The sequence below is a fragment of the Aegilops tauschii genome, chromosome 6 (assembly GCF_002575655.3).
Source record: "Aegilops tauschii subsp. strangulata cultivar AL8/78 chromosome 6, Aet v6.0, whole genome shotgun sequence".
Taxonomy (NCBI): domain Eukaryota; kingdom Viridiplantae; phylum Streptophyta; class Magnoliopsida; order Poales; family Poaceae; genus Aegilops; species Aegilops tauschii.
Window position 1 is genome coordinate 301,277,152 of NC_053040.3, and position 24,243 is coordinate 301,301,394.

The window sequence follows — 24,243 nt, forward strand, 5'->3', positions numbered from 1 at the left end:
TTAAGGTGAATTCGAATATTTGGAACACTTCATGTCCAACTCAAATGTCACACGCAGCATAATGTGTACTCCCATTTAGATATGTACACAAGCGATGTATCAAGATTCAAATACCGAGTCAATCAACCAAGAATTGTGACACCCAAAATTTCATTTGGATTTTTCAAAAATTTTATTTGACTTGAGGGAGGTGAGTTAAATTTTTCCTTCAAAAGAACCCTCCCTTTCAAAATATTTTTATGGCAAGAGTTTTATTTGGTTTCACCCAAGACTTGATTCTTGGTCTTGGAGATTCTTTCTTTTATTTGGACTCAAACCAAAATACTTCTCTCTTGGGAAAAATGCCTTTTGGAAATTTCTTTGAAAATGCCCTAGGGCTTTTGGAATGGTGTCTTGCTCCTTTCAACAATTCTCTCTTGCCATGGCCTTAGTGCAAATCCACTCTCCTAAACCTTCCCTCATCTTTGGATCATGTTTTGCATCAAATCCAGCAAGTTGAACCTCCCCATATGATTATTTTTCCATTTAAATCTTATCAAAACAATTTCTGTTTTCTATTCTAGCCCTTGGAGATTTACAAAGGAACTACCATCTCTGTTTTGATTTTTGCCCCCAAACCAATTTCCCCTCCTAGTCCTTTGAACCCTCAACCAAGATCCATGAAGATCCACTAGTCTCCAGTTCAAAATTTTCAAACTATACTTGCTGCAAGTTTGGACCAGATTTGCCAAATTTGATGAAATTCATTCAAATCCTCCTCCAAAAATTCTGAGTAAAATCAGGCAGCCCCTGGGTGCATTGAGAGGTCACCTCACCAAGTCCCAGCTCCAGGAAAATTTTTCTTCACACCAAATCATTCTGTCAAACACCTGCAGAGCATTGTCAAAATCAGGTTCAGTCAAAATTCAGAGAACAGTTTCAGTGCACTGTCGTTTTCTTCAGTGTTCGATCTCAATCTCGCCAGTGCCCCGGTGTCGCCTTGCTCCCCGTCCCCTCCCCCTTGTCCTCTGCAGCGCACGAGCGCCTGGATGCTTGCGGGCGTCAGCGACGAGCTGGAGGAGGTGCGCCGCCCCGTGACCGACGCCAGCGGCGGCTTTGCGGCCGCCAGAGAGAGGCGCAGCGCCGACGGCGCCACTCAGCGCCGCCCAAGCCACCGGAGGCCGCCGTGTGGTCTTCCACTCCCCAGTGCGCGCTGCCACCCTCGTCGTGAACCGCTGGGCGCGGAGCGCGCTCTCTGCCGCCGTCGTGCCCGTGCGGCCACCCCACCGTGGACCGGCACCATTACGCCATGCCCGACCGAGTTTTGCAGTGGAACAGGACCAGTAACTCCCACTGATGCTGCCCGGCCAGCTAAACCCCCTACCAATCCACTGCCTCGCCGTAATTGCTCGCCGGAGATTCTCTGTTCACGGCGACCCCCTCGATCCGCCTATAAATAGAGGCCCCGAGCTTCAACTCGAACCCACACCACCTCTGCACTCCACCTAGAGCACGCCTAGCCACTGGTAGAGCCATGGGAGAGCTTTCTTCCCCAACTCCGGCCGCCGCGACCCGCCACGGGATCCAGCTCGATTCACTCCCGTGCGTGCACCTCTGCCTCCCATCTCTTGCCAGTAGCTCTCTAGTGCATCCCTCCTTCTGACCCGCGCTTCAGTTCGAAGTTTGCAGCACCCACCGGAGTTCTCCACCATCACCCGAGCCGCCGTCCGCCGGAGAAAGTGTCGCCGTTGACGTGGTGCTCTCCGTCGGTCGAGTCCACCACCCACCGACACGGAAGGACACGCTGAAGCTCTTGGTACACTCCGATCTCCCTGTCTCGCCGTGGTTCGACGCCGGCGACCACCGCAGTCTTCGGGCGCCGGCGAACTTTTTAAACCTGACATGTGGGACCCCCATGTCAGCCTCTCTTCTTTCTCTCCCTCGAAACGTTTTCTGTTGGCGCCTTCGGGCAAAATACGTTTTCCCTTTTGAGCTGGCGCGTTTCTTTCCGAAGCGTTTTCTGTTTTCTCAGTTTAGCCCTTGGAACTTTTCTGTTTCATTATAGATGAGTCCCTGGACAGAAACCTTTATAACTTTTTAATAAAAAGTGATTTTTTAGTGATTCTTTTTCTGACAGTCTTATAATTTTGTCTAGTTTTTTATGGGATTTATTTGGAAATTTTTTGGAACAACTTTTATGCACGCGTTGGTTTTCACGTTAGTATGCTTTTTCGCTATGCCGTAGGTTCCGGGAGAGGTGACGGAGCCGCGAACTTCGCCGAGCTAGACTCCGACTTCTCCGAACCAGGCAAGCATGTTTGAACCTTTGATATGACGGGTGTTTTGCATGTTTGCTTGAATGGTTTGTGCATGGCATATGAGCATCGGTGAGCATCTCGTTGCATGTAAGGCAACTATCCGTGTGCTCCAAAGTTACTATGATATCTGATGAGAGATGGCCTAGTCATGTGGTGACATGAAAGGCAGTAAGGTGGTATTGTTGTAGCATTCTAGCCTTACGATATCCGATAAACTCCGACGTTAACGTGAACTGAGTCACGTTATCGCTCTTCCCCTTTCCGTGCCACCACATGTTTTCTGCCAGGATGCGGTTTAGTAAGTTGGTAACCTCTTTCTGTGTACACACCAAACAGAGGGGCCGGGATGATGGTTCCATGGCCCTGGATTAAAGCCAGTCATCCGGTCAGGGGGCATGGGTGTTTCCGGTTGGGACCGAGAGGGGGACACCCCTTAGAGCGCGCGTATATAAATTTGATCCCATGCTACGCGAGGTTGTAGCCTCCCCGTCTCAAGGTTTTTCTTGAACGTTGCCGAGGGTGATTCCTGGCTTCGGAATGTTGAATGGGTGTGTACTGGTTAGACGTGTTTCTTCCAAAACACCGTAAACGGAACTAGTCCCCGTGACTACTGAAATCCGTTGGCTGTGGTTAAAGTACACACTCTGCAGAGTCAAATCCTTCCGAGTCATCGTATCCATGGTCAAGTATCGTGATCAGTATATCCTTATCTATGTCAATCCTCGGGGTAAATCCCCGGTGAACAAGCTTGAGTGGTAAACCCAGTTCAATTGTTATTCCTGTGGATGGACTAACCTTTATTTACCTTGTACTTGTAATGATTTATATTCTTGTGTTACTGAATTATTGAGTTAAGATATAAGCCCTTTATGTGATGTCGCCGACTGTGGCACGCACTGTCTTTTATTTTCTGTTATAAGCCCTTTATGTGGTGTCGCCCCGACGCCCGACTGCGGCATTATTATTCTTGCAGCTTCCTCTCGAGGAGTCATTCAGACCCTCGTTTGGCACCGGCATTATTATTCTTGCAGCTTCCTCTCGAGGAGTCATTCAGACCCTCGTTTGGCACCGGCATTATTATTCTTGCAGCTTCCTCTCGAGGAGTCATTCAGACCCTCGTTTGGCACCGGTATTATTATTCCTGCAGTTTCCTCTCGAGGAGTCATTCAGACCCTCGTTTGGCACCCAGTATTTATCTTGGGATTTCGGGAGGACTACCGCCCGACTTCTCTATTATTTCCCCATGCATTATTGTCTCTATGTCTGAATGCACTTCTTATTCTGTTCTTATGCTTCATGTTTGCATTCGTTATATCTTATGTCCGAACTGTCTTGCGAGTACTTTCATAATACTCACCTGGCTTGTTGATTTGGCCAGATGTTGACGAAGGCGATCTCATGGATGAAGAGTTTGATAGTGAGTCCGACGCCTAGAGGAATCCCAGTCAGTCCCGTGCGATCCTGGATATTGGTCACTTGTATCATATACGCTTCCGCCACCCGCAATAAGTCTCCTCGAGCCTCACTCCGACGCTCGAAGAGCTGTTAGTTTTTCAGGAGTCATATCACCCACTTTGTTGTGATATATCCACCACCGTTGTTATCATGAGTTAGTAGTTATGCCACCCTATCCGCCGTTATGTTTTATCGGCGTTCATGTAATAAATTGTTGAGCAGTCTCCGCTCAACCTTGTATTATATTCAGTACTCCTGGTAATTTTCTTCTGTGACCAAGATGTTGTCTACCAGTGAGAAGGAATTCTTCCTCACTGGTCCGTAAAAGGGATTGGTCTCTCAATAAATATTTTATTGAAAAACGGTCGTGACAAGAATGTACAGAACTAACAGATATATAAACACTTATAGAGTATATGGATCAATAATATCAACTAACATACATAAGCCAGGCCACTGTACTTTTTTTTGGCTACAACAACATCCTTTTTTTAGCCAACATCTTGGCCCTTTCCGATGCGTGCCACTTATGGTCCATCTATACTACTACTATTGCTGAATGCACATTCAGCCCGATTGGCATATTTGTAGGTCTGGCACAGCAATCCAAATGAAATGTCTCCGAGTCTTATCAATTAATACAGACTTGTGCTCAAATAAAATTACAAACCAGAAAACAAAAAAACAATTATTACATGATCTCTAAAACAAATGGTTTGATTGATTACATGAATAGACAACACAAAGGTTATTCAACTATGGAAAGAACATTTCACCTATGATTTACCAAGTAGGAATTTAATTTCCTTTTTTCCTTCAGGACCTTAACAATCTGGTCAGTCTCAGCTTGCTTCATTTTGAAATCCACCAAATATTTAATGGTTGTCTTGAGTACTGCTTGTGATTGTGCTGTTTGCTTCCTCAACATGTCAACTTCATCTCTAAGTGCAGAACCAGAATCTCTTTCTACCACTAGTTTAGCCTCTAGAGCATCATCAGTTGGCAATTCATAATGCACGATTGGGCCGGTGCCACTACTGTGGGATGATGCAACGTCCATGGGGACCTCGCTCTTTGATCTTGGGCTAACCTGTTTTGCCATTAAAGTTCCGATTGGATTCAGAAAAGTTGAAGTTAGCAAAACATCTCAACTGGGAGTTATAACAGCAAACCAGTTAAACAGACAAGGAATTAAAGAGTTTCAATTGGATGCTGAAAAGTAGTTATTAACATCATTGTAACCCGCTGTTGCAGCAGCAAAGCAGTTAAACAAACAAGTAGATATTTAAGTTAAGGCAAACAGGTAATTCTTAACAGTAAGTATCAAACACATAGATAGGCGCAGTCTACAATATGATTAACAGGCTGTGCCATTATGTAATCAGTAGCAAACTAAATTAAGCCAAGCAACGTAATTGAACAATTTTGCAATAAGTGGCTAACTAAAATTCCGAGAAGCAGGTAATTGAACTTATGCTAGTTCTTTGTACACGCACACTGCAACTTCTTTTTCGCTTACAAGGTTGTACGAAGGAGTCCATGGCATCAATTGCTTGGATACGCAGTCCCAATACTTCTTTCTTCCCACCCTGCATGGGTAAGTCGAATGGTTAATCTGGTAAGATGGTGCGTCCTTGATATGTTATATGAGGACGTGTAGTCAGACTAGTTGTAGCCAAACACATCACACTGGCTTTTACTGTATATTTCATGTGATTACTTTTGGCATATCGAGATCTAAGCAATCTACAATAGGATGAAAAGACTGGCATCCTTCACATTATTGGCGAACTCAGTTCATAGAAACAAGCAATTCAACCATTCTGTGGGTAAATCAAAAGCGCCATTGGAATATTTTTCACTATCCAATCATACACGCAAAAAGGGGCGACGCCACCATAGGGGCTGGTATGGGCGGCCGCCTCAGGTGGCTGGAAAGTGTGCACCTAGTTTGAGTCGTCCAGGTTGGCCCATGCTAGTTTTGTTCGTCCCAACGCACGAGCAGGCAATGTAAAAAATGAAGAAAAATGTTTCAATTTGGATGGGCCAATAACATAAGTGCAAGGCAGGCCCTATAGCAGGCTCGCGGCCCAAACGAGCGCCTCCCATATCGATCGACAGCAGGAAAAATCCCAATTCATTCGCTCCAGCCTCTAGTCTGGTTCGCTCCTAACCTAGCCGCCGCCGGACAGACCGACACAGCACTTCCTCGCGCCCTCGTTGGAGGGCAGTCGCCGGGCTTCAAGCGAACGGAAGGACAAGAAGATGAAGATCCAACCCTGGGTGTAGCCTGCGTGGGAGGCAGCGGCGGCAGCACGGGCATGGCATCGAGCTTGCGCAAATGGACAGTCGCAGCTTGCAAGAGTAGCATGCGCAACGAGCAGGTACATCACATCCCTGATTATATCTAATTCAACTCTTCAATTTCTGGCCAATAGTTAAACCTGACGGTGTTGTAAAACTGCTTGTATGTAGGGAATCTATGAGAAAATGAAACCAATTTCTACTTATTTTATAACTCCCCCAATCAATACTGAACAGACTGAATCTGATGTATCTAATCAAGTTCACGGTGCAAACATACAAGCTCATGTTGTTCTTGAGCCTGAAGTGTCTAATGAACAGACTGCTAATGAAGGATTTGATGCAAACATTTTACATGCTCCTGGTGATGAACATATAGTGTCTAATGAGGGATCTAATGCAAGCATTTTGCAAGCTCATTGAAGGATTTAGTGTCTAATGATGATCTACTATGTTGAGAGAGACAGAGATTTGCAGGCATTGATGACAAGCAAATTATAGTGCATTTTCATGGCTTACGGAAATGTTGAGGCCATCTACCAGAAAGTCTCCGTATCATGACAACATAGCCTAAATACTTTTCTAATCTATTGTTTGAAACTATTGCCATACTTGTGCATGATAGATATATTGATATGCAGTTTGCGCACCGGTTATACGTGCAATTACACTTTGATATTTTTAGCCAGAGAACGAATAATTCAAGCAGGTACAGACCATGTTTGTAGTCCTTGTACACCATGTTGCATTTTGTGCTTTTTGGTGCTTGCATCATTTAGTGTTTATAATCTAAACTACTTTGGATCATTAGCTGGTTTTGAAAGTGCATGTAGCTTCACATTTCTCAAGTTATGTTGATTTTCGGAGTGCAAGTGCCTTCGTATTTTTTAAGTTAAATGTTCGCCCCTGGTAACTTGAATTCATGGATCAGCCACTGCACACAAATCATACACGAATGCCAGTACGAATTAAATGAAATGCAGGGACTTACACTAGCTCGTTGTACAGGCTCACTGCAGCTCTGCTTGCAGTTGGGATGTTCCATGTACAAGTCCATGTTACCACTTGCTTGGATGTGCAGGCCTTGTGCTCCTTGCATCCCCCTCTGCATTTTTGACACGGCGAATGGTTGATCAAATAAGAGGAATCGACCTTGATGTTGTACCGGAGGACAGATACTTACAAGGTTATACAGGTGTGCAGGATGTGTACCAGATCCCGTAGTGCCATCATGCTTCGCTAAAAAATGGATTTGCTTGTTTCAGATGATATCTCCAGAAGAAATAAGAGTTAAAGTCAGAGTTGCATAGGCGTGTAAGCTAAGAGAGCAGTGAAAGGATATCCAAACATCGTCAGAACAGTGCACAAGGGAGTGATGTGTGGATACCTAGTTTGGGCCGGCGTTTGGGCATGCTCGCCTAGCTAGAGTGCGGGTCACTTCAGAGCCGTTGAGGGTGATGCGCTGGCGTTGGCTGGCTGCGCACGGATGCAGATCTTGAGTGGCAGTGGAGCACTACGATGCGGTGGACGAGACCATTGGTGAAGCCCCAACAGCCTCGGGGGGCGGAGGTGCGACGATGTGCTCGGTGAAGTAGCCCCGGTGCGCTGGGAGACGGCGTCGGTGAAGCGCACCTGATGCGGTGGAACTCGGTGTTTGTGAGGCACGTCGGTTGCGGCGGCCGACGTTGTCGGCGGACCACCCAGTGCGGTGGACGAGGGCGTAGATGAGGTAGCTCCGGTGCGGTGGTGAAGCGCGACCGTCGTCTTCGTCGTCGTCGTCCGGCACAGAGGTGGGGAACGGTGGGGAAGAGACAAGACGAGGGGCGATTCGAGGGTTGGCGGCAAATTAGGGATTTGAGCAATCTGGGCGCGGAAGGGGACGGTGGAGAAGAGAGATTTTGCAGGGTTGGAATTGGGGCCGCCAGATATTTCAATCTGAAGCGTGGAAGTGCGAACTTATATTGTCGTCGTCCTTTTTTGGGGGGGAGGGGGGTGGGTGGCTGGGTGCTACGCGTCCGTCCGACACACGCGACCACCCCGACAGGACTATGCTTCGGTGCCTTAAGGCACCTGCCTTTGTGTCCATGACATGTGGGCCCAACAGGTGGCTGGCCCACATGTCAGTGACCCAAAGGCAGTTGCCTTTAAGGCACCGAAGCAGCGTCCACCCCGACACGACCCTGGTCTGCCTGGTGCGCCTACATTTGAGAATGCAAACGAATCTTCTTTCATTTGCAAACGAATATGTATGCATTACCATGCCCATGTTTTCCTTGCAATAATTAGTCATTCGAAACGAGATACTCCATCCGTTCACTTTTGTAAGTCGTTTCAGACAACTTAAAATGAACTGTTTTGCACATTGTCTGAAATGTCTTCAAGGTCTTATAAAAGTGAACAGAGGGAGTACTATAAATTAATTAATGATGAGTTATTTGAAAAAAAATCAAAACGGTACCCACGCTAACGTGGATTAGAGTGTGTGTCACATAATTAGTTATTTGAATTAGAGTGTGTGTCACGTAGTTAGTTATTTGAATTAGAGTGTGTGTCACGTAGCGATCTCCAATTCTAACGTGGATTTCGCATTTCACTGTATCCATGCTACTTTTTTAATAAAAATTCATATGTATATGATGAACACCATGGTAGTGAGAAAACTTTTGGATGGATTCAAACATATGACGTACAAAATAGCACAACAAACTAAGTCAATGTCAACTTTTCGAAACTTAGTATGGCACGAATTCGAAATAATTACCCGTATGCCTAGTCCTCGGTTCAAATCTTACAATGTACACCGAATTGAAACATCGATATTAAGTCTCGTACTATGTACATTCAAATGTTGTTTTTAGCCCCCCCCCCCCCGCACAAATGCTACATACTTCCTATATCGGTCAATCTTCCTCTCCTAACCACCTTAGGAAGCTATCGGTTTCCAACACACGTTCATTCTTTCTCTCCATGTTTCGATCTCTAAGTCTCTCAACTACACAACCCCTTTTTCCACTCTTTACCAAATGTATTTACCTCACACACCCGCCATTGCACCCCATGCCGAGCTCTCTCTCTCCCCCCTCTCCCTCTCACCCTCTCGTGCTAAATACATGCATTGCCTATCTAGCCCCGCAACCTCTCATACGCACGCACGCACGTTGTATATCTAGGTCACTCCCTTGAGTCTGTCTCACTCTTTCTTCCGCACGGCGGGCCACACTCGCTCAATTTCGCTCTCTTTATCTGAGTCTCGTTTAACCTCATTTTCTTTCACACACAAATGATATATCTCCCTGTTCGGGCCTCGATCGGCACACTCTATACTCTCTCACGCAGATTGTCTATCTAGGTCAGTCCATCCAAGCCGCCGCCACTCTTTCGACCTCATGGTGGGCCACGCTCACTCAATCTCTCTCTCTCTGTCTCTCTCTCCGTATGTCTCGATTGACCTCGCTCTTTCTCAGACAAAAATGATATATCACCATGTTTGAGCCCAATTTGACCTATTCACATTGTATACTCTCTCACGCACATCGTCTATCTAGGTCACTCTCTCCAACCTGTCTCACTCTTTCGATCGCACGGCGACCCTATGTGATCGGTTGACCTTGCTTCCTCCCACGCACAAAATATATCTACACGTCTGTGACTGGATCATCTCTGAAGCTCTATCTTACAGCCCTCGCCCTTGCCAAAAAGCTCAATCGGACAATATCTCTCCAGAGCATATATATTTGTTCAATGAATGTCGGACCACACTCACTTTGTCTCTCTATCTATATGTCTCTCGATTGACCTCGCTTTCTCACATCGTATCTTCCACGCGTTGAAGCTACTACCTCTCCATACATAGCAAAGCCGGAGCTATTTACATTGCGAGGGGCACTCCAACCTTGGATTAATTTGTGTAGGCATTTATTCCGGTCGGTTTAGATTATATTTTCGTAGCATTCGGCCCACAACTACTCCAAACACCGTTGCAACCCACGCAACTCCCCTAGTTGATTTCCCTCTGGCTCGGTCATCGCTCTCTCGCACGTCCTTTCTCGCCTTCAACGTCGCACCATGGTATTATTGCAAAAAACTATGTTGTTCTCTTTAATTATTATAAATAAGCTACAAAACTACACACCGATAGTCCACTTGGAATGGAACAAATTTTGACCCACAAATTAAAGTGCTACAAACTACACACCGAGGGGCCCACATGTCATGAAACAAATTTGGACCCATATACAAATTAAAAAATAAAGGACGAGGATCGAACATGCGACCGGGCCTTCAAGTCGCACGTCAATAGGCAACATACATAGAATAGCAATGTTTGTTGTACCCCCTTTGTTCATATAATGTTTTTATATTACCACAGCCTAATTAATGGATAACATGTAATATTATTTTTAGTACTATTCGCCTTCACTTACTGGTGGGTTCCATGTGTGCTCTCTCTCCTCCCCTTCTGCGTTTAGACGCACGGGCAAACAGGAAGAACTCGCGGGCGATGTTGCCGTTGACCATATCTAGATGCGTTCGCAAGTCACGGCACCAGTTTCACGTACTAGCAGCACTAGTCAGTGTGTACGTGCAATGCACGTTAATTTGGAAGTATATTAAGTGCATGCGGATATTAACTACTAGGATATTATTTGCGTGTTGTCATGTGATTAGCACTATTTTTGGCATGAAATTAACTGCACGCTAAACGTGTTGAGCGCTCGACATTGAAGTAGTCTTGGTCGTTGGATGACAAGGAATACGTGTTGCTTGATGACGTTTTATATTTAATTTGATACGGCTCTAGCAGAACATTCAATCGATCAAACCATACATTTCGTTCAGTCTGACTCCGACTTTAAATTATATGATGATCGATATAAAATAAACGGAAATGATAAACGTTCGGATCTTAAGCATGGCAATCCAAACATTTTTCATGGCAAATTTAGATTATGCGGCGGCGGCGGGGGCGTCTCGCGGTGGGAAGCGGCTCCTCTGCCGTGCTCTGTGTGTCGTCGGGCCACTGACCGACGGCGACGGCGGCGTCTTGCGCCGTTGTTGGCGTACTCCTGGACGTTGGTCTAGCTTCAAGGAAGGCCAAAATGTTCTGGACTTCGGAGCGAGTCAACTGGCGGGAGGAGGCGACTGGTGTTGGTGCAAGGAAGCAGTCGACGGTGGCCATCCATGCCGCTGAGGGGGGCACTGGCACCCGCGCGGGGACAGGCGCTGTCAACAGCGCGACGGAGACATTCGTGTGCACGGGCACCGGCACGGGCGCGCACGTCAGTGCACGCGCAGGCGCATGCGCTGGTAGGTGCACGGGCACCGGCATGGGCGTGCGCGTCAGTGCACGCGCAGGCGCATGCGCTGGTAGGTGCACGGGCGCGTGAAAGTCGGCGGGGACGTCGTGGAACCCCGTGGGATCAAGCTCGGCGACAATGTGCGGCTCCGAGCCCATCAATACCACGGGGATGGGCGCTGGCGCAGTCGGGGCGACAGGAGCTGGAACGGGAGCGGGGACAGGCGCGGCGTCTTCCCGCAAGGCCAGTTCAAGCTCGTCCCAAAGCGCCTTATGTTCTTGAGACTCCGGCTGGGTGTCTTCCTCAGGAAACTGGAACACTAAGGGCAGACCATCGTGATGCGGCATGGCGTACGTTTAGGTCAGGCTAGTTGGAGGTAGACGACATGAGAATCGGAGAGGAAGAGAGAGGATTGTAGAGATACCGGTTAGTGCGGGGTTAATTTTAAACTGCGGCGACGGCGACATTAAAAGTGGGAGCAGTTGGGACGACGGTGGGCGGCGGAGCCTGGTCAAAGGGCTCGCCTCCCGATGAGCCTGCACAGCGGTCTGCTTGCACGCCTCCCTGACAGCCGGCGCAGCAATCTGCTCGCCGCCTCCCGTCGACTCACACGCTTGCTCGGACGGCACTTGCCGATGAGAAGCGGGGACTCGTGGCGGCACGTAAACGCCCACGGTTTCAATAGTGAAAGCATTCGCCTTAACGTGATAGGTCTTTGTTCCAAAATACCTTGGCTCTTCATTTGTGCAACTTTTCATAAGCATCTTGTCTCAAATCGAAGAAAAAACTTACGAAGTAATATTTGTGCCATATCACGTGACCATGCTTAGTTTCAAGAATTTATGCTCACTTTTGGATTTTCTGAAATTTAAGATCCAGGATTCAAAACAATATCATAACCTGCATCATGCAATAAATTTTCAAGCCGTACATCTGTCCTGTTGTATTTCTTAAGAAAGGATTTGGTCAAACATTTTGCTTAGTTAGACTTCAGACAAGTTATATATTAAGAGTAAAAGGATAATCCCTCCGTACCAGTGCATTGCCTGATATATTAACTCAAGTACTAGGCACGAACAAACGGGCTCAATTCTGTGCTCATCCTGGTGTAGTAGTAGTACTAGGCAATGCAGTTGACGGGTGACCTTGACGAGCGGCGACCGAGGGAATTGAACCGTGCTCGGCACGGTAGGTAACGTTGTCTAGTTACTAAAGCATCCCTCTGTTGTTCATCGGTAGTCATTATGGACCGGGGACATGAGGGGAATTTCCTAGGGCTGGAATTCTGGCCGCCAGATATTTCGACTTGAAATGCTGAGGCTCGACTGGTTGGGGTTGCCTAATGTGCGTACCACGCACGCCACCAAAGGACACGAGCCCGGTTTTTCTTTTTTAGGATCAACACGAGCCAAGGTCTGGCTGGTACGCCGTTGGGTCCTACCATTCGAGAATACGAAAGGAACCTTTTAAATTGCCAAACGAATCTATGTGTATTACAATACCCGTATTTTCCTTGCAAATACTAATCTCAACGTGGTGATTGATTTATGACGAGCTGTTGAATTAGAGTGAGTTTGTGATATAGTGATCTCAACGTGGATTTCACATTTCATGGTATCCCTAGTAAGTTTTCCAATGCAAATTCAAATTTAAAAGATGAACAATATGGAGGTGAGAAAACTTTGTATGTATCAAGCATATGACCACACACACACACAGAGACACACACGCACGAACACAACAACAATCCAATAAGTATAGTGCATCTATTTTTCCAAACCATGCATGTATGACACGTATTCAGAAATACTCCTTCTATTCCTAAATATTAGTCTTTTAGAGAGTTCAACAAGTGACTACATACGGAGCAAAATGAGTGAATCTAGACTCTAAAATATGTCTATATACATCCATATGTGCCAGTCCATTTGAAGCCTCTAAAAAGACTAATATTTAGGAACGAAGGGAGTAAAATGTAAGACATCCATGGTCCTTAGTTCAATATTTAAAATGAACATGAAACTGAAATATGAATATTAAGTCTAGTACTACAGTACATGCAAATGTTGTGTTTAGGCGGAGCTATGATGGTCGGGGGTCAACTCCTCGACCTTAGATAAAATTGTGGAGCTCTGTTTAGGGTTGTTTAGATTATATTTGTCCCCACCCTCCCAACCACCGATTGGTTGTGCACCCCCACCCCTCCTCCCCGGGAGAATATCATGTGCCCCCATACCTTAGATGCTATATGCCGATACGAGTTGCTTGGAGTTTGTAGATCTGAGATATAGTAGCTCACATGATGTGTCTTAATATTTTTGCAGCAAACCTTGATGAGTTTGAGAATTGCACACAATTTGTACAAAAACTACTTAGATGCCCTTTGATCCCATATCCAACGACCTCGAAGCTCGTATCACCATAGCATCTAAGATGAAGGAGGACATCATATTCTCCTGTATGTAAGAATATCATGTGCTACCACACCTTAGATGCTTTGGTGATACAAGCTCTTCGGAGGCGTTGGATTTGTGACCCAACACCTCCTCGGTGGTTCGAATGGTTTTTTGCAGAAAATCCCCAAAAGAGTTCGGCCACTGCTTACAAGCACAAAGACTGCTCAGATGCCATTGGATCTCAGATCAAACGACCTCCAAGCTCGTATCACCATAGCATCCAAGCTGCGATAGCACCTTATGTTTTCTCGCACGGGAGAGTATGAGGTGCTCCCGCACCATAGATTCTATGGTGATACGAGTTCACTGAGATCTAACGGCCCACAGTAGGAGGTTTGAATGTTTTTGCAATATACGGCTAATAGAGTCTGGGAAATGCGCAGAAAGTACAAGTACTACGCATGTGCCATCTGATCACTGATCATATGACCTAGATGCTCATATCACCGTAGCGGGTAATTAAGCTACGGGTAGCACCTAATATGAGCACCGGGGTGCCGTTGGATCGAAGATGCAGTGGCACACACGAGGCCTAAATGTTTTATTTGCAAAAAAAACCTTTGGAGAGTTTGGAAATTGCGCATAATTACAAAAACTACTCCCAAGCCATTGGATCTCACTTCCAACGGTGTAAAAACTCGTATCACCATAGTATCTAAGCTGCGGGGTGGATGTGATATTCTATGCCGCTGTCATTTTTGTTCGTAAACTTGCAAAATACGCGTAACTCGTGCCATTACTTGTCTAACCGCGCAAAGTGTTTGTTCAAAAAAACCATCCTACACTGAAATATCGAAACAACACACGGGGGTCCCACTTGTCATTAATCAAATTTGGACCTAAAACTAACAAATCTGAAAGACGAGATTCGAACTGGCAACCTGGACTACAAAGCGTAAGTCGATAGCCTGAAAAAACGAACGGTTGTTGGCTTTGTCCCATAACTTGATTTTATACAGTACTTGCGTTGAGTAGAGTAGAGGGAGTGCCTTGTCAACACGTGCATGACCATTGTCTCACTTACTGGTGGGTCCCAGGTTTGCGATCTCAATCTCTCTTCTCTCCATCGTCTAACCTTTGCACGGGCACACACGAAGAGCGGCGCTAGCTTGCCGTGGTGTTATTACAACTAAAAAAAGCTTGGAAAATAGAAGAATCGCCTAGAACAAGAGACGTTGTGGCTGGTTGAGACGGAGCTAACCACATCTATCCTCCGTGCCACATTTGCATGATGAAGCTGTGTGGCTAGTGGGGTGTTTTTGACTGACTGGCTGGGTCCCGAGGTCGAACCATAGGTACTACGTCTGATACAATATATTTTTACACGCACATTTTTCCTCCGTGCCGAGACGTGGCACACCCTACCGCGCGGTTTCGGGGTCCTCCCGGGTGGTGCACGCATATATTCTTCCTGACGTGGGACGCCCTACCGCGCGTTTTCTGGGTCCTTCTCGGTCGTAGCGCCGAAGCAAGTAAATGAGTCGTCAAATCACGAAAGACCACCTTTCCCGCCGAGTATATCAGTGAAGCACGGTGGCTAGCTAGTTGGGCTAGTTCGACCGATTAGCTAGGCCGCCGCCACATTTGTTTTTTCACCCCTTTTTTTATCATCTTGCCGGCAGGTAAATTTAAATATCCACCGCGGCGTTGCTCTGGTGTTTGGGTGCGGCAGGATTTTTAATTTTTTGATTGACGGGAGCAGGCGTGGCAGGATTTTTAATTTTTTGATTGACGGGAGCAGGCGGGCAGCAATTAGTCACGATGACTCCGCCTGTAAAGACCCACTGCTCCCTGATGTGAGAAGTCGTCGACTGGTGTTTTACCATGGTGAAAACCAGAAGATTCCCCGCACACCCCGCCTTCCCGTAGATTGCATTGCCTTTCAGCCGTTTCGCCCCCTTTGCTTCCTCTCCCCATTGCTTCTACCTGGTGCCATGGCGGCGCAGCAGATCACGGAGTCCGAGGTGAGGCACCTGACACAGGAGCTCCATGTCAAGAATGCGGAGCTCAGGGCCAAGGACGTGGAGCTCCGTGAGCTCAAGGAGGAGAGGAGTGCCATGCTCCTCCGTTATGTGCGGGAGTTCACGGAGCTTCAAAAGCGGCAGGCGTCCACCACAAAGATGCTCGAGGCGTCGGTGGCGTTGCTGCAGAAAGCGGGAGATACGATAGGCCGTCAGGGGGAGCCGGCTGGAGCGCGAGCGGGCCGATCGTGACGAGGTCCAGGATTGCCTCAGCCACTTGGTGAACCAAGTTGCCACACACGTGTTGCGGCTGCGCGATGCCTACCGTCGTGCCAGCGTGACGATGCCGGCCGTCGGGCTAAACCCGTTCGACCACCCGGTCGACTTCAACGAGCTGCGGCTTCCTGACCTGGTCTCCTTCTTCACCTATATCTCCGAGGAGCTGAGCCATCTCCGCGCGATGGTGGGGGCTGAGCTGGACAAGGAGGGGTTGCGGGCTGCCGTCGCCGTTGCCGGGCGAATCCTTTCAGGGCTCCGTCATCGGAATCCATTCGTGCCATTGGACGCCGTCTTTGACGAGCTGGCTCCCGTCGACAGGGAGCGGGCTCTGCGGGCGGTTGCACCCTGCATCACCAATGTCGTGCGCCTCGAGAAGCAGAGGGACTTCGGTGGTGTTTAGGCGCCCTCTGCATGGGCATGTCCATGTCTCGGCGCAACATGACCGTTGGATCAAACTCAGACGGTGCAGATCAGTCACCATAGCACAAAGCGTGTGGGTGTGTTTGGTTGCATTCTCATCTCAATATAGTTGTTTCCTCTTCGTGTATTTTTGTCAACCTACTAGTGTGGACTCATGCACCCTTCATGCACTCTGCCAAACACCCAAAAGTGGGTCGAGAAGGGAACTTTTGCTCCCATCCCGTGCACCCTTCATACACCTTGCCTAACACTATTCGTGCTTCATATGGTTCATGTTTCGTGGAGTACTATAGCACCGTACTCTCCGTGCGCTGTGGACCTAGTTCTGTTAACATTGATCTCACCGTTCATTCTCGACCGGACAGTCGAAAAAGCGGTACTATGTTACATATAGGAGTAGTTGACATGCGCACAACATCATTTGTTATCCTCATATCTTAATACACTAGTAACAAGATTGTGTAGTACTGACGTATGAACCACTGCACATGCCTAGTAGTAGGAGCACTGTGTATGTTCGAGTGGCTGCCGTGTTTCGCACTCCTCCGTCGTAAGAGTGGAAACACTTGCTGTAATAATTTTTTTCTTCAGAAAAACAATGGCTCTACCGTGCGAATCCTCCTCCAGCCATGCACTAAATTACTCACTTTCGCCGACGTGTGGGACAGCCATCACCTGGGTCCACCAGCCATGCACTAAATTACTCCGTAGTAGAGTGACGGTAGACTACCCCGATCGAACCGCCGCAATAATGCCCAATGAGCCGTCAAATCACAAAACCCCCTCCTTTCCAGCAGTAAGTTGGACGGACAAAGCAACCATCATTTCACTCTTCTCTCTCAGCTTCCTCTCTTGAAGAAAACCCCCACTCGCTTCGCTTCTCCCTCATCTCATTCCTCCTTTCACTCTCTCTCAGCTTCCTCTCTTGGATGGACGCCGGAGCACCGGCCGACGTGATGTCTATGGCTCTGGCCAAAACCGTCGAGGCTCATGGTACGAAGAAGCGCAAGCACTCCGCCGAGACTACCGCAGACAAGCTCAAAGCCATCGCCCTGTCCAAGCCCCCCTCTCCGGGATCCCTCATTAAGCAAGTCCAGGTAATGTCTCTTGTTGATGATCTTTTTCTCGATCTTGATCGTGTTTTTTCATCTAACACACAGTACTAGTACTGGTAGTACAACTTTCTGGGTGATCTTGCATGTGATTTTAATGTCCCAAATGATGGTTCTAAATTCCTCTTTTGACCAAAACATGCGAGAGGTTGACACTGATTTCTTATAGATTACTTTCAACTACTCCCTTTGTCCCAAATTTCTTGTCTTAGATTTGTCTAGATACGGATGTATCTAATACTAAAATGTGACTTGATACATCCGTATCTAGACAAATCTAAGACAAGAATTTTGGGATGGAGGGAGTACTTTATGAACATCAATGCTACCTTTTAAGTGGGTATATTTGCCTCAGTAACTTGTGTTATGGATATTGCATGTAATCCCTCTGCTCTCATGCCTTTGAAGACATGTTCTAGTGTCTTTGTTCACTCATTTCTGTGCGTATATGTAGTCATATATGGAGTATAATATCGAAAATCATCTTATATTTCTGAATGGAGGTAGTAATAAAATATGGTTTCTGTTTGAATTAGAACCAGGTCCGCGGTGGAGATGAAGTTCTCAAAGTCATGCCGTGTGAACTGGAAGACCTGATGATGAGTTCTACTGCTGAACTATCCAGCTGCTGTGTCCTTGTCGCCACGTGTCCTGAACTAGTGTTTTCCTATAGCATTGTTGTCAGGCATGTTCTCGAGGCTGTACTTGACCACAACAATTTCCTGGCTGTGCCTTCGATTACGAAGGGTGTAGTTCTTGTAAAGCTTCCCAACAAATCTGATGCGGCCTGTCTTCATCATCATGTTTATGAGTGGAAAGACCACTCTGTTAGGTTCTCCAAGGTTGACAAGATGGTGATGGTGCATGTAGACATCTCACACGAAGTCCATGGCCTACTCAATTATGCGGGGTTCATCCCGTAGGTCGGTGGCAAGAAATAGTCTGCAGAGTTTAGTTAGTGCAACTTTGCTTGTCTGTAGTAAGTACTATTGTTCAGTACTTGATTTGTCTTTGTGAACCCTGTATTGTTTATTAGTACTGCCGCTTTTGGTGTGTGAACGGTCTATGTTAATGTCTGTCCACTCAATTCAGTCTGTATATTTTGAAGTATCCAGATCATATTTTTTGTGAGGACGGTTTATCAATTATGGTTACACTCCAATATCTGTATGCATTGCAGGGTTTATCGCACCCACCAGGATTTCCAGTCCCATGGATGTTCGGTCCATACGATTTGTCACGACCTTTGGACTGTCCTGCTTGTGGGAGTAGGCGGGGCCCTTGCATGCCACGCGTAGTTGGACGATCAATCTTCTGTTTAGTACTTCAACATAGTGATTTCCTGGTAAGGATTCACTCGTGTCACATCAAGTAAATCTTATTGATTTACTGTCTAAATCTTATTGATTTACTGTCTAAATCTTATTGATTTAATGTCATGTTTTCTTTCTTTTCCTGCAATTTTACGATGCAGGTTTTGCCATGTGACATTCATCACAGAATAAACCGTTTGGTTTGCTCTACGATGGCTATTTTTGCAGGTTTCACTTCTTATGTCGTGTCAGTAACGAAGGCACTGTCCATCACTTATATTACTGGAAAAAATTGGATCAGTCTGTTGTCTGAGTACAAGCTGAATCCCTATGATGAACTGCAGTTTGGTTTAACAAAAACGCCACAATTAGTCCTTCTCGCGTTTAAAAGAAATGAAGAAAAAAACTGGATCACGGTCACGGATCCTAGTCAAGTTAGAAAGCTGATCATAGCAGACCAGACACGATCGCCGCTGTCTCGCACAGATCGAGCACCGGCAGTTGCTCTAGCACTGATAGTGGCAGCAGCTCAGTCTGATCCAGCTGAGGATTGGGCACCGACCGCGTCAGCGGATCAGTCTGATCTACCGAAGGATCGGGCATCGACACCGGCACCTGCTCCGACACCGGCACCAGCTCTACAAGGAGCACCATCTCCGGCAGCAGCAGCGGCTTCGGCACCTGCACCAACACTTGCACTTGCATCTGCTCCGGCCCGTGTAGTTGCACCGGCAACAGACTGGGCTGCAGTTCGCACTTCATATACCAAAGTCCTTACAAAAACCGACATGTCCACCTTCTTGGTAAGCATTGGCCGCCCAAGTGCTTCGTTCTTTTTTCTTTCCATGTTGTTTCACATGATTCACTGTGTTGATCTAACTGTTTGGGTATGTCTTCTTGTTTGCAAACAGAGAATTCCTAGAGCAACGAGGGAGTCGTTCAACAACCCGGGCGACCGCGGCCAAGTTTCTCTTACCATGCGCAGCCTTCGTGTGAATGAACCTGCTCAATATACCATAAGTACAAAGGATGGTCGCATGATGATTGATGCTAAAGGATGGTCAAGGTTCAAATCTAAATCATATCTTGCGGTAGGGGATGATGTGAAAATCGAACTTTCTCGGCAAGGAGAGCTGGTCCAAATCAACTTTGAAATTCTTCAGTAGCAGCACGCAACTGCCGAACTGATCTATCCTTCAAGAGATTTTGAAGTAATAATCTGGCATGGTGAAACAAGTGTCCTGTGTGTATAAGTAGTACGACAGTATTATTTATCACATGGTATATCGTTGATAGAATTGCAACTCTGATTGCTGGTTAGGAACAGTCGTTCGATTTCATTCCAACAGTTGCCGTGCTTTATTCAATTTTTTGTATTCGCCTTGCGACAGCATCTAAAACCAGCGCCGTACCGATCGCTTGCAATATGAAAAGCGCTGAGGTAGAACACATGGGCCCCCAAACATGCAGGGTCGGCCTGCGGCCCAAAGTCCAGAACCGTGAGCCTATCTGTGTATTATATTCTCAGCTGAACCCCCATAAAAAAGCTAAACCCCCATAATGCTCGTGCGTTGCAGAGGGAGTATACTTATCGGCAAGGTGAGCCTGTGATATAAAAGATTTGTATATTTCTTTACAGAGGGAGTATCTCTCTGTCAAAAAATATATTTATGTGTAACTAGTTACTCCTGTCTTTCTACTTCCTTTCGCTGATATGTGGGGCAACCGGCAACGGGGTCCACGTGCCATATGCACAAATTAGAGTGCACACCTTCACGGTAGACACACCCCGGTCATAGCGCCGCAGTAATGCCCAATGAGCCGTCAAATCACAACCCCCCTTTCCAGCTTTAGCAGTAAGCTGGACGGACGAAGCGGCAATATTTCACTGGGCCTGAATCCCCTTCTCCCTCGTCTGCTTGTTCAGAGAAAACCCCCTCTCGGCGATTGCATAGGGTTTTCTCATGGAGAACCAGGTACGAATTCTTCATCCATCCCTGATAAATCCAAGTCCCTTGGTCGCAGGTAATCCTAGGATGGCAGCCGCCGCCGTTGATGCATTTTTCTTCCTACTGAATCTAGTGTGTTTCATTTGCAGTGCCCAAAGTGCGAGTACCCTACAGGTTTCTGCGCCCTCGGCGAGACGCCACACTTGTTCCTTCTCATCCTAACACAACATTTTGAAACGCGCACATTATGTTCCTAGAATCCTCTTTTCTATCCGGGAGGGTGGGGTTTTTTTGAACATGCTGTGTTCTCATATTATTTTTCTGCAGTGTATTATTTGCTCTGCCAGAACACATGTACTCAAGATGCTCGGCCTTGCCATAACTGAATACACTAGTTTAATGGTCACAGTGAAGACAAGCCATGGATATAAGTTCCGAGTTGGGTTCATGAACCAAGAAGATCGCTGCTTTTTTTATGGACGAACTTGGATAAACTTTCTCAAGTGTTACGGACTGAAAGTTGGCGCGCGAATGTTGATGGAAATAGCAGAACCTGGTCTCATCTTCACTGCGATCTTCCACCCCGACGTCGTTCCAATTGTTCATCCATGTTAGTTTTGTATCTGGTTCTTGCTTGTTGCCTCGATTACTTCTTAATCCACCTATTCTGTCTAACTAATCACAATTTAACTTTAGAAGTAGCAACGAATCTCTCACGAAGATGCTACTTCTAACTAATATTTCCTTATAATTAGTGGCACGTGTAGGTTTTTTCAGAGTTAAGCAGTCTGCTCGTTTGTTACTCTGTAATAACTCGGCTGTTACTAATGGCACTGAAGTTGACTGGATCGACATCCACAAGTTCCTACACTTTATTGATCGTCTTGAGGTCCTTGTGGGGCGTTTCAATGGTGGAAGGCCACGTGGGATATGTGTGCCACTGCTGCACTCGTTGAACAGGTCCAACTGTGTCGAGAAACTTATGGTACGAGCTATTTTCTGTTATGTATGTTGTTCATAAACTATTGCTTATACACAGTTTTACAGCTGTGATCTTCTTGAAACAGGAACTGTCGAGTTCTATTGTTCCTATACAGATGCCTGACCATGGTCGGGTTAGACTTGCGCTTGGTCACAACATGATGTTTATGTCGACCTACTCAATTCCCCTTGGAGGTGAAAATATACTTATTCATGGGTGGTCTCAAATACTGAAGGCCCGTCCATCTTGGAGAATAGGACAGAAGATTATGTTCATGCTTTTCCATGGCTCTAAAGCGAATATCCTGTTTATTGACCACGTTGCTTTCAGCTTTGGTTGTTAAGTGCCCCTGCTGGTTTCAGTTAAGGTTGTTAAGTACTGCTGCTGCTTTTACAGTCTGTCGTGTTTCTTCAGTCCTGTCTTCCTCCAGCCGCCAAAACCAAACCAGCGCCGGCGGGGCCGCCTGCTTCCGCCTCCCATGGCTGGCTGCGCCTCAGCGCACGCATCACCGCCCCATCGTCTCCTAAATCGTTAACGCCGACGTCCTCTGCGCGCTTTGGTGCGCTTGCCGCGGCGCCGCCCTCTCGCGACAGTAGGGGCCCACCACGTCAGCGTATGGAAAAATAAATGCTTCCTCCTAGTGTTTTCCTGACATCTGGGACCCATGACATTGTGAGCGTATATAGTCAATAGACAAGAGAACAGTACAAGATCGGCTGACACCTGGGACGTAGCTACTCGAGCAGTATTTTTTTGTTTGGTATTGTTGAGACGGAGCAGGGTTTGAACTAGGTTGTGGCCCGTCTAGCCCAGACTTATATTTTATGTTCACCAGGTGACCAACCCAGCTATTTTTTCTTTGTGAAAATGAGCCCAGTTTATTTTTTCTGAAGAATACCCAATCCAGGCCTACTTATTTTTCTATGCCCTGATGGGCTGCAACTCTTTCAAGACGCCTGCAAATCTTGAAAGTAATATGAAATGGGTTGTAAATATAAAAACAGATGACAAATTGGCAATTACTTTATAATTTCTGAATTTTTTCACATTTTCAGATTCCTATTTCACTGGGCATTAACCTAATTTCAATATATCTTCAAAGTACTTTAAATCTGGCTCGACATTTCGGTATTAAAAATAGTTTGGAACCCACAAAAATATGCGAAATTGGCCCTGGCCAACCAAAAAAAAAGACTGCAATAAATTACATAAGAAGTTGCCATGAGCTATATATAAATTATTAAAAAAAAAGAGGGAGTGGTCTGACTTGTGGGCCTGTTTAGTTGACGCGTATGCAAGATTTTTTTAGTTATTATATACGTCAACAAACGATTCTAGCAGACGTAACCGTTGGATGTCAATCCAACGTCCGTCGTGTTTCTTCGATCTCTGATCTTCTTGCTCCAGCCGCCAAAGCAGCGCCGGCGGGACCGCCTACTCCCGCCTCCCGTGGTCGGCTGTGCTGCCGCGCAGGTCTCAGCGCCCCCTACTACTCCCACCGCTGGCCAGGGCATCCCTCTACTCACCCACACCCCCTGTTATTCTGCGGCGACGGCAGCCTCACACCGCAGCCGAACCGGTGAACCCTCGTACTCCTCTTCGCGCGGGCTTCCACTGCCGCGTCTTCCCCGGCTCCGCGTCGTCCCCTTCCTAGGCCTCGCCTTCGTCCACCGCCGTGGTGCTCTCGGCGCGGCGTGGTCAATGTGGTCAACGACCGACTTCCATCGAAAGAGTACTGTACGGGGAGAGGCTGACAGCTGGGTCCACGGCAGCCGCAAGGAAGTGCCTCCTTATTACGTGGAAAATAATTATTCCTCCACCTGACAGCAGGGACCCACCAGACAGACCACCAGTATTTTGCGAAAAAAACGTTTCCCCCTGACTGCTAGGACCCATAGGACGGGCCACCGTATTTCGCGAAAAAATGTTCCCCCCGCTGTCAGCTCGGACCCACCAGAAGTGCCTCCTTATTACGCACAAAAAATGATTACCCCCCTACTAGCTGGGACCCACCTTGGTGGGAGGCTGACTTGTGGGCCTACTAAGTTGATTGGGACGGAGGCCTTTGTCAACTTTAGTCAATATATGAATGATTCTAGCTCCAGTAAACGTACGATGTCCATCCAACGGCCGTAGTGCTTCTTCAACCTCTGGTCTTCTTGCTCCAGCCGCCCAAAGAAGCGCCGGTCGTGCCGCCTGCTCCTGCCGCCCGTGGCCGGTTGTGATGCCGCGGAGGCCTCACCGCCCCCTAGTACTCCCACCGCTGGCCATGCCATCCCTCTACGCACCCACACCTCCTGTTATTCTGCGGCAACGACAGCCTCACACCGCAGCCGAACGAGTGAACCCTCATACTCCTCTACGCATGGGCATCCACTGCCGCGTCTTCCCCGGCTCCGCGTCATCCCCTTCCTAGGC